Source organism: Thunnus thynnus, chromosome 15, assembly GCF_963924715.1.
Source record: "Thunnus thynnus chromosome 15, fThuThy2.1, whole genome shotgun sequence".
Lineage (NCBI taxonomy): Eukaryota > Metazoa > Chordata > Actinopteri > Scombriformes > Scombridae > Thunnus > Thunnus thynnus.
The window spans coordinates 13,618,225-13,629,985 of NC_089531.1; the positions used below are offsets into that span (position 1 = coordinate 13,618,225).

At 37.0% G+C, this 11,761-nt stretch overlaps 1 long non-coding RNA gene across 1 annotated transcript; it reads right to left on the reverse strand.

The window, feature by feature from the left end:
* Nucleotides 1-209: 209 nt before the first annotated feature.
* Nucleotides 210-11,280, reverse strand: LOC137198140 (uncharacterized). The gene is made up of 3 exons (XR_010931588.1): nucleotides 11,170-11,280; nucleotides 2,928-3,030; nucleotides 210-785 (listed from the first exon to the last, which is right to left on the reverse strand). It is a non-coding gene; the product is annotated as an uncharacterized lncRNA (long non-coding RNA).
* Between the last annotated feature and the right edge of the window lie 481 nt (nucleotides 11,281-11,761).

The following is an 11,761-nucleotide window of genomic DNA, read 5'->3' on the forward strand; positions in this document are numbered from 1 at the left end:
GAGCCAGCAATGAGAATCTGAATCAGTAATTACTATTTTACAAAACTAGTTATTTTTGTTTAATAAAAGTTGTTTGACATTTGGAGTCAGTTTGTTTCTTTTTTGTCAAGTTTATTATCTTTATGTTTCTTTGTTCACAATTTTATACTTTATACTTGATTTTCAATGATTTTATGTTAAGATACAGTGTTTGATTTTTTAGCCAGACATTTGCAAAGTCTGTTTTTATTTTAGTTTGACATGGCAAAAAGTTCTATTTTCTTTTAATGCAGAACTTTGCTACAATATTGTGTACAGTGAAATGCCAAAAATGCCCCTGCTCTCAACTGTGCTACATGGAAAAACAGTGAATAAATAAATATTTACAGAATACAGTGGATGCACATGCAGTAAAAAAAGATATGCAAAGCAGAGAAGGTACAGTACAATACAAACAGAAATTATTTATAAAAAATACAGTTGCCTTCAGTAGCCTACACTACAATTCTGCTCAGTCCATCAGTCAGACTTAAAATACACATCAGCTTCTTCTGCTGTTGATGTTCTTGTAACACACGAACAGGAGGCTCCATGTTCACATGCATCACTGGAACATCCTCAAAGTACTGATAGCATTGCTCTTCACAGATGCTACACACAAGCCAGAACCCTCTTCTTTGTAAGGTTCAATTTCTCTTTAGGAGACACTTCCATTTACCATTTAGTCTCCCGATGGTCATCTCCACAGTTGCCCTCACACTGCTTAATCTGGCACTGTGCCCTCTGTTGCTGTGGTGACAGTCTGCCTGTGTCAGAAAAAGGCTTCATCAGCAAAGTTTGCAATGGGTATGCATAGTCTCCTCTCTGATCTCCATCAAATTCCTAAGCATCAGCGGTGTGTTGATGTGTTCAGGAAGCAGCACTTTTATAACAGCATTGCAGAAATCCTGGACACAATGGCAAACAGTCGCAATACCAACGCCAAAAAGGTGACTCGTGCCCTCTGGTATTCACTGTTAGTGGGCAGTCTACACAGGGTGATGGCAACCAGTTTATTTACTTGGATACGCAAACCCACTTTGGTGTTCTTTCTTTGCAGAACGGGGCAAAGATGACGACAGATTAAATTAAAAGGACTCCTGCGAGATCCGAAAGTTGCAGAATTGCTCATTGTTGAAGCCAGGAGTAGCCAGGAGTAACAGCATTCCACCAGAGCTGTGCCTGTGTCGACACAAAAGCCCTCTGTCTTCTCAGGGTGTGTACTAATGCCTTTTCTTACCATGCTTTGCTATATATGACAAATTAAGAGACTTATTTGCTGACTCTACACAGTTCATTTACACTTGTGTAGGCTATACGTCTGCAAATAAAAACATTTTACATACCACTGGTCTTGCATGTAATAGTCTTATATGTCTTCTTATCATTAATAGTTGGTCTATGTTTGTTTTTTGGATAAAAACAAATATCTGTAATAACAGAACAAAAGCTTGCAGGTGATCAATGAGATCCACCATCTTGCTGCTACTGTTTACTTCTGCTGTGCATTGTGCAACGCCCTCCGTTGATGACTCATCCTCGATTACAATGGTTCTGTTCAAAACTGGTGGAAACACAGGCTGGTTCACTCGACAGCACTAAGGTTCCCAGAATCCTAATGGAACCGGTTCAAGAATCAGAGCTAATTTGGTGGAAAAGAGCTGTAAGTGAACCTTGAGTTAACACTTCTATTTCCAAGGTCAAGAATGAACCTTCATGCTCCAATCTGTTGCTGTTTGTGACCACTTGAGTCTAATCTCAAATTAAATTTTCTTGTTACAAGAACTGTATCATTAACCTGTAATAATCCTGGAAGTTAATGTCCTGTTTGTAATAAGATAGTGTACTGGGTTGTTTGTTTGGATGCATTTGTCTTTAAAAGTTTCATATCTGTGATGCTGCAGGTACATAAATATATGGACAATAATTTATGAAGAGTTTTGTTTGCTCATATCATACTAAAATGAATTAAATTAATTAAATGAATTAAAAGATGAATAATTTGACTGGCAAGAATATTGTGAAATATTTGAGTGTATGTCCATCATTTCAACTGAGCAAAATATGTCTGCAAGCTAACATGACATGTGTTGACCCTTGACCCAGAAAAAAGGACATGTTGTCACATTTCTGATGCGGGTAATAAATAATTAATCGGAGCTATCACATGTGATGCTACGGTTTATAGTGTGGCACAGTAGTCTGATAATGCAACAGGAAACCCACAATTGTATTTGTCCGTCCTGCAGGCTTCAGTAGAAGTGAAAAGGAAACAGAGCGAACATTCATAAGACAGAAGTGTAATGTAACCAACCGTTTACTCAGACTCTTCAGTGTCCATTAATATCATATTTTCTCTCTCACTAAAGTGGAAACTACCAAAGCTTGAGGCCCAAGTAAAAGCTAAAGAAGCTAACATTAGCCCACATGCACACAGCTCAGTGTTCCCAGTAAGTGTTTGCTTGTTTCTAGAGCATGAAACACCCCACACTCCTTCTTTGTAATGTCCTGGCTCCGAATGGAAAAGATGCCGACCACAAGCTACAACACCTGGTTTCAAAATCAGCTCCAATGCAAACCAATAGATGACATCACACCTTGCTACATCCATCTTTATATACAGACTATGCCCTCACTTCAACACAGTCCCCTCTGCAGGCTGCCAAATATCATATGACTCCTTTCTTGTGCAGAGAAGAATCTTTTATTTACATTTTTAATCCAGTATAAAATCAACCTAAAAGGGGTGTTTTTGTTGTCTGAATGCTAGTCTACACTGTGTATGTTTGTGTCTGTGGCCTCCAATCTGTGTTAACTATGTTGAGTGTATAAGGGAGGAGGAAGAATGTGCGTCTCAATAAGTCAATAATGGTGAGAACCACTTATAATAATCACTTATTCTTACTCACTCATTGTCGCCTGTGAGCAGACATGTCCGAGTCAATCTGAACTGGAGTCTGTGGGTGAGAACCAAATGGGAACCCTCCATCCCCAGCTGCAGCTATTTGTTGTCTGCGAGACATAGAGGTGGGGTCACAGGTCAAATAAGTTCACAGGAACTCGAGGCTTTCACATGTTAATGATTCAGAGGAGCACAAGAACAACACACAGAGGTGATTATAACGTTGTCAGGACACTGTTTGTTTAAATGCGTCACTCCCTGAAACAATCTCACATTTGACGGACGTGTCTCACTTAGCTGGTGGATATGAAGGACTTTGGGTTACCAACTGTTCAAAATCGAGGATGTCCTTCAAAATGACATGAAAATATGGACATGAGCAAACATGAATGAGATGGTGGGGGAATTATGACGAACTAAATGTGACCTAAAAATGTCACCAGAGCACTTTGAGTCATATTTAGCTGTGTGTAAATGTGTTTTTGGAGTAAATCTTGTATATTTTTATATAACTAAGGTCCTTGCTCTTTTTTTTGTTGTTGTTGCCTCTAGTATTCACTGTCACAATATTTTTTTTCACAATTTAGTTATTAAGGAAACATTATTGCAAACATTAACTGCAAATTGTCTCCATTTTCTGATGATACTGATTATTTATTCACATTTTAAAATATTGAAAATGTAACACTTTTTGTGGTGCAACTATGTTATATAAAAGACATAAAAGAGGCAGTTTACTCATTTTAGATTTTAACTAAGTATATGGCTGTTACTAGAGATTATATAAAATATTGTCATTATCGATTAATCTGTCAATTATTTTCTCGATTAGTCGTTTGGTCTACAAAATGTCCGAAAATGTTGAGAAATGTCAATTACTGTTTCCTAAAGCTCAATTTGATGTCCTCAAATGTCTTCTATTGTCCCGACCAACAGTCCACAACCCAAGATATTTAATTTACTGCCATCAACTGTATTCTCGGTTTAACATCTAAAGACTGTGGAGCACTCAGGTTATGCTTTGACAACATACCGCTAACATGTCACAGATCATCTAGGTTTAAGCCGTCGACCATGAAATCCTCAGTTCCAGTTTTGCTGCACATCAACCCCCAGGTCTCAGAAAAAAAGAAGACACACTGTAGTTCATTGTCCTCCAGATGGTAGTTTCTTAGATGTTACCCAAGGGTCCACTGCGCACTCCTCATCTGTTTTCTCTATCGTGCTGCTCATGTCAGATCAGGAAGTGGTAAACTAGTGCAGAGGCGTTCGCCCTCTAGTCTCTGGTCGCTCAGGGGGTGAGACTAAGAGCGGTAGGGTAGAGGTGTGTTTTGCCTCTTTTTGGGGATTTGACTGTTAAAGTACTCTTTTTAAAGGAAAAAACATGTTTTAGAGTAAACTTAAATGAATTTCTATTTGACAGTATATTGTTATTTAACACTGTGAGTGTTTTGTAGGAGATAATTGATATTGTTCTCTCTGTGTAGGGAAAGGGAGAAGTCTGGGGTGACTCAAGGTCATACAGAGACAGACTCAGCTTCAGTCTGCAGCTCCTGCCTTGGGCCTAATCTCAGGGGACAAAGTGCAGTTTAGAGTTGATTTCTCTTTTTTTGTGTGTATTCTCCTGTTTTTGAGAAAAGAGTCATTCATTGTTAGTTAGTTATTTTCATTTTTTTCCTTTTTCTTTCCACTTTGGCCAGATATTTATGTCCACTGTAAATATCTGCACATGACTCCACTGATGGCAAATCAAATACACTTGGACTGCTGAACTCTGCCTGCAACCCCCTCGGCCAACTCTCACAATGTTTATTTTCCGTTTTTTCCCCCCATCATCATAATTCAGGGGACGTTTTGACACCATTGCAAAACTGATGTTTGATTTGGATGTGATCTTGGATGTTATCTGGAATAAACGGTCACTGTAGAGAAACAGCTGTGAGAGCGTCATCAAAGCAGCCTCAAGAGTGTGGGGTTATTTTTTTTTGTCCTACATGATTCCTTCACAGGGATAAAGCAGGCGCTGAATATTGTATCATGTCATAACACATGTTTCCCATGCAGCTTGCCTAATTTCAGTTCAGAGTGCCCCCAGCTGGATTTCTGTAGCACTGCAGGTATGGGGTCACTGAAAGCAGCATCAAGACATTGAAGTCTTGTTAAATATGACCCAAAAAATAGCAATATTCTCAAATTAAAGCCAACTTTGTTTCTAATTTTTTGGGTATTTTTGAGATTGTTATCGTTATGATTATAACACTTTGCTTCATAGACTTTAATAACCCATAAATAAAAATGTGAGTAGTTGCAAAATGCTTTTTGCTTTCTAGTTCAATGGAAAAAAAGCCCAAAAATCAATCAGTATCCAAGTAATCAGAATCCATTAAAAAAATACAATCATAAGTAATTACAACAATGACGTTAAGAAATGGTGCTTTTTTTGTCACCTACTTTCATTATACAATAAAACTGTGGTTCCAGAGGGGTCAGAAGATAAATCTGAAGGTTCATGAAATAATTTGAGAGGAAAATAAAGAAGAAATATCGCTGCTACAAAAAAGTATGTTTATTTTTTCTGATTGTTGCTTATTTGTGGATGAAAGATAAATTTACATCTTCCCAAAGGAGTAAAATCATTCTTTGGTTGAACTGCTCACATCTCATAAACACATTCAAACTGACGAGGTGTTGGGAACCACTGCAATAGAAAAAAATTAAATAGTGTAACATGATTATTCTTATCATTTACCTTTTTTAAAAATCACCTGGAAACAGTCAGTGTTAGTGTGTGTTTATTTGATTCTTAGTATGGTCTAATTGGCTCAATTCATGTTTCTGGTTTGATCGATTGCTACTGAATGATCATTTCTGTAGTAAGAAAACTCTTCAATGAATGATTCTCCAACAAATCTCCCATGCAGGCTGCATCCTCCATATTGCCTCTCCATGGGTTCAAATTATAACCTATTTGTCTCTCTGTTTTCACACGACTGCCTGTCAATCAGTCCTCCCACCCCCAGCGCAAATTGGTGCAGTGTGAAAACAGCCACTCCCTGTGCCCTGTGGGTCTAATTGGCTCGGATTAAAGGAGCTATTATATCAGTGGAGCTGATCTGAAAGCTGAGCTCCTGACTGCAGGCAGCCTGCACTTTTTTATCACACTGAGAAACCGATACAGCTGCATCCAGCTGCTGCAGCAACATAAACTCAGTTCTTATAAAGGTTTTCCTCACACACAGCATGCTGAGTTGTATTAACGGTGTGTAAATGAAACTGATACTGATCCAAGCTGTTTAATTGTTAATCCAAATTGTTTCAGATGTTTGAAACACAATAAAAATGTAATTAATTATAAATTTGCTCACTATCGACCATTTTCATAAAATATACTGTAGGATCTGGCACCAGATTGATAAAAACGTCCAATATTAGTTTATCATGGCTGATAAATAAAAAATTAGAGCACAGAAAAGCCAAAAATATCATTGAGGAGAATATTTAGTTTAGAAACAGTGTCATCATCACACAGTTTGTTTGTCAGAGAATAATGAGTTTATTTATGTTACAATTGGTTCATAAAATTAAGGGATCCTTATCAAGAACATTTGTGTATGTTCAATGTTTATGTTAAAAATTAATATTGACTAATATATCATTATCTGGATATCAGTATATCACTATCAGCTTCAAAAATCCAGTATCAGTCAGGCTATGATGGGAAATAAAGACTAATCCTGTGATAAGAGTATTTATGAGTAATCACAGTAAAGAAGAATTAAATATGAAGAGAAATATGCAGAATTTTCAAAAATATTGAAATGAACAAAAAAAGTCAAGTCCACAATGAAAAACATGGATAAGAAATGTACACAAGTGACAATGAACATAACATGTAACATGGTCACTATATCACTGCTTCTGGTCTATTCTTGTTATTTATTTATCAATAAGTGAACAAATAGCTTCTTCAGAAAATGTCCAAGCAGTTACAGAAGGAGACATTTTTAATTTTTGAGACATTTCACTTTGAATTTGACATTTTGAGCAAAGCTTCCAGTGAAGTTCATCAAAGCCTCTAAAAATTAAGAAATTATTGTTATGAGCAACTCCAATGTCAAACCTGCATGTCCCTACTTGCAACTCATGTCCTCGGGCTTTAATTAATTAAAGTTCAAATGTGTTAAATATGAAACTTTATTATTCTAAAATCTGATTTTAGCTGTACCATTCAAGAATTTAATTTAAATGTATAGATAATTGCATCTTTTAAATGTTTAAATGGTAGGTTTTTTTTTTTTTTAATGTAAATCACATTTAAAATTTAGGTAGGAATGAATCTTAAATGATTTTGTATGTCATGACCTTTATAAGTGAAATGTAAATGCTACAGCACAGATTTCTTCCCACCAACAGGAGACTTATTCTGCTCTGTGAGTGTATTTTGTTGAAGTAAGACCAGAGGAAGACGGGGACGGCGCCAATCAAATCAAAATACTTCTGCTTCTGAGCAAATTGAAATGCACCAGAGAGAGAGAGAGAGAGAGAGAGAGAGAGAGAGAGAGAGAGAGAGAGAGAGAGAGAGAGAGAGAGAGAGACACCACAAAGGTTGTTTGTATCCCAGTAAGCAGCGATGGTGGGGTGAAGGGTTGTGGGTAAAGCTCACTGGTGAGGTTCCCAGCCAACTTGGCACGCCTTTTCAACTTCTCCTCACCCTCCTGTCTTTTCATTGTGCGGACAAACAGATCTTGTCAAGTGTTGCACCGGTTGTCCAATTACTGATATGATACTTGATAATCATCTTCCGTTTCCTCTTAAAATCTGGCAGCCGAGTCGTCTCACGTCGATTCTCAATATGGAAACTGTGCAACACACAATCTGGAAAATGTGTTTGCTGCAGTCGATGAAAAACACCTTAAAATAGTTTCACACTGCTGTTATTGAAAAGATGATTTTTATAGATCTAGATAGATCTTTTCAACAAAGTGGGGATTTTATGTGGGCTGTAAAAAAGTAATAAATGTCTTTTTGTTAGTGAACGAGGCAACACAGTCAGAGCCGAAACAATAAGCTGATCAATCCATTGAAAGAAAATTCATCACCAGCATTTTGATAATCAATTAATTTAGTTTTAGTTCCTTATAAAGCAACAATACCAAACATTAGCTGTTTCTTGTTTTTCAACAGTGATGATTTTCTGATTTTCTTGGTTTTATTTCACCATAAATTGAAAATATTTGAATATTTGAATTTTCGACTGTTTGTTGGACAAAAAAAAGGCAATTTGAAGGCGTCACCTTGTGCTCAGAGAACTTGTCATGTACATTTTTTACACTTATTTTTAAATTTTTACAGATTTAACGATTATTTAAAAAAATAGTAGAGAGATAAATCGATTACAGAAATAATCTTAAATTCTAGTCCTGGACTCAACTGAATCATTAACTCTTTTTTTCTGCTTTTATTTTTTTTATATATATATATTTTAGATAAAAATGTAATCTAGCTACTAGGGTTGCAACTAACAATTTTCATTACTGATTAATCTGTTGATTATTTTTTGATTAATCGATTCATCCTTTGGTCTGAAAATGATGAAAAATGTCGATCACTGTTTCCCAAAGCCCGAGGTGACGTCCTCAAATGTCTTTTTTTATCCTGAACAACAGTAAACAACCCAAATATATTTAGTTTACTATCATAGAGGACTAATGAAACCAGAAAATATTCACATTTGAGAAGCTGGAATCAGAGAATTTGGACATTTTTCCTTTAAAATGACTCAAAACGATTAATCGATTGTAGAAATAGTTGCAGCTCCATAATCTACAAATCTAAACAACCAATAAAATAATCCATGAAGGGAAAAACAACACTGGTTGCAGCTCTAACAACACAGCCAAAATAATTACTCCTTTTCGTTCCCTTCATGTCCTACTTCTCCCTGCAGTTCACACCGCCGGTCATTTTCGGGTGTTGAGGACCTGGCACTCAGGGATTTTAGGAGGTGGGTCCTCAATTAGTGAGCCACGCGTCCTTTGGAAGAAAGAGGAACTCCGTGAAGAGTCCTTAAAGACTGGCCTCTGTTCACTCCGCTCTGACCCCCTGACCTCGGGGTCACAGGCCACAATACACTCCCATCTGGTGCCGTGTTATCGGCTCTATGACAGAGGGGACGGACACCAACCTTCTGCATGCAGGCCAAGCCGTGTGACACCACTGAAGGCCTGAGAACCGTGGTCCAGCTCCAACAGAGACACCTTTCTGAACATCTCTATGAATTCAACTTCGCCCTCTGATCAGGTCTGATAATGTGGGTCTGTCTTTTTAATTGAGCTGCAACAGGAGGACGGAGGGTTGCACACATGCACACTCTCACCAGGGGAGCTGCCTGGAGCAATAATAATCCTGTATTTTTGGCCACTGAGCAGCACTAATGTGGATCAGTTGCTGGTTAGGAAGAGAAATTACCTCGAAAGTTGCTGCATTCAACATACTTGCACATACAAAAGTGTCTTTGGGTTGTTTTACGTTAATCCTGACAGTTATGTTACATCAGCTTCGCACTGTAAGAGAGATACAGTAAATATAGAGTTTGTGACCTGATGAGTTTTCTTTTTCCAAGTTTGTTGAGCTGAAACAACTAATTGATTGTTTAGTCAATTGACAGAAAATTAATGTTCAACTATTTTCATAATCGATTAATCATTTTAACAATAACTAAGTCTTTTTTTCTTGCAAAAATGCCAAACATTCATAGTTTCCAGTTTCTTTATTATGACAATTAGCAGATTTTCTTTGTCATACATGATATTAAACTAAATATCTTTGGGTTTAAGACTGTTGGTCAGATGAAACGAGCAACATGAAGACTTCATATTTGCCTTTAAGATATTGTGATGGGAGTTTTTCACTATTCTCTAACATTTAATAAACAATTAATCAATTAATTGACAAAATAATCAGCAGATTAATCAATAACGAGAGTAATTGTTTGCTGCAGCCCTTGTTTACAGTGAAAAGGATTCAAATTGGTCTCAGTCAAGTGTATTTATGTGTATAGTTACAGAGAAATTAAAGCCTGATAACCAAGGATGATGCAATGATTTAAATGGACATTATATTAATTCAATCTAAATTATGATTAAAGCAGGTAGCAGTTTGATCTGGTGGATGTTCCTTGTGTTTTAGCCTTTCTGTATTATTCTCAGATACGTTATTCAGTTATGCTAATCCATAATTAAGTAGACCACACATCATATGAGTACACATAAGCCAAAGTCCTGTCTGATGTTTCCTATGAAAACTACATTCAAGTGTAAATTACTAAAAGGTTTGAATGAAGGAGACAGTGAGTAGTGCTACTTATATATAATACTGTGATCAGGATGCAAAATTAACTTTTTTGTCCACCAGTCAAATGACTAGTGAATATTCAAATTTTACCAGCCACTCAATAGATTACTATTGTTTTTTTGGCTGGTGAGTGAAATAGATCTACCAGCCACTTGCATATTTTACCAGCATTTGGCTGGTTGGCCGGTGTAAGTTTGTGCCCTGATTGTGATGTTGCAATTAACAGTGTGTTCATGGCAAACAACTGATACTTTTATTGAAAGTATCTTAAACTGAGCACAACAGCAGAATTTATATGCAGCCAAAACTGCTAATTACAAAAGTCAAAGCTCAAGTATCCAGATGTAATAAATACATATTTTGTTTGTATCTGATTGTCTGTAATGAATCATTCTTAAAGGCAGATTAATTTGTTTCAGCTTCTCTACTCTTTGTATGGTTGTGATCAACATGTTTTGTATGGACTCAGCTGTGATCTCAAACACTTGATTCCTCTGACATTCAGACATTTTAGCTTCCGCTGAACCATTTCAACAATTTACGGTACAATGACGCCATCTGGTGGAGAAATAACTGCACTGTCATCACATGAAGAAACGTGTCAATTGCTAATTTGTAAATAGTTTGTTAAATAAATTATGAATACCATAACCTGTCAATTACTTAAGGAAAATGTCAGAATTTCGGTTAATCATTAAAACAGGCCTGCGGACCTTCACAGGCAATTAAGGCAGCTGTATCACCTGCTGCAAGTATTCACGCAGGTATTCACGCAGGTAACACACACACACACACACACACACACACACACACACACACACACACACACTTCACAGATACACACTTCATAACTTTATCTCCAACAAACACACATTAATAAAACACTATTGACTCACTTCTGCAGATGTTGGTTTGAAATCCCTCCAGTTTCATCAGTTTTCCGACGGAATGACGAAACCGATATGTAACATCTGTGTCGCTTATGACAGGTGCACGTCCGCGCACGCGCACACAATCAGATTGATCACCTGACCTTAAAGGGTATAATATGTAACTTTTCCGTATTAAATGGTTAAAAACGACTAGATCAATGTCATATATTTTGTTGAGTTGTGTACTTACATTTTCCCAGATGTTTGCAATAATGTTCAAACCAGAGAAATCCGCCATTTTAATAAAGGTAAAGTTTCATTTGGTCACCTGTCAATGGCGTCATATCCCTTTCGCGTATGTGTAAGCGTTGTGGTTGTCCGTTGTCATTGTTGCAATGTGGGTACAGAATAGACCAAGATAGAAGAAGTACAGCGTGGAAAAACGGGATGTCAAAATACAGTGATGACATGTGAATAATATGATCAGGAGGGCATCAAGGAACAGATAAGACCTGAGACACGTGGCCTGCTCTCACTATGGAGGACTGGAAATAGTAAAGGCTACACATACACACACGGGAAAATTCACATCACATCATTCACATACACAGAAGGA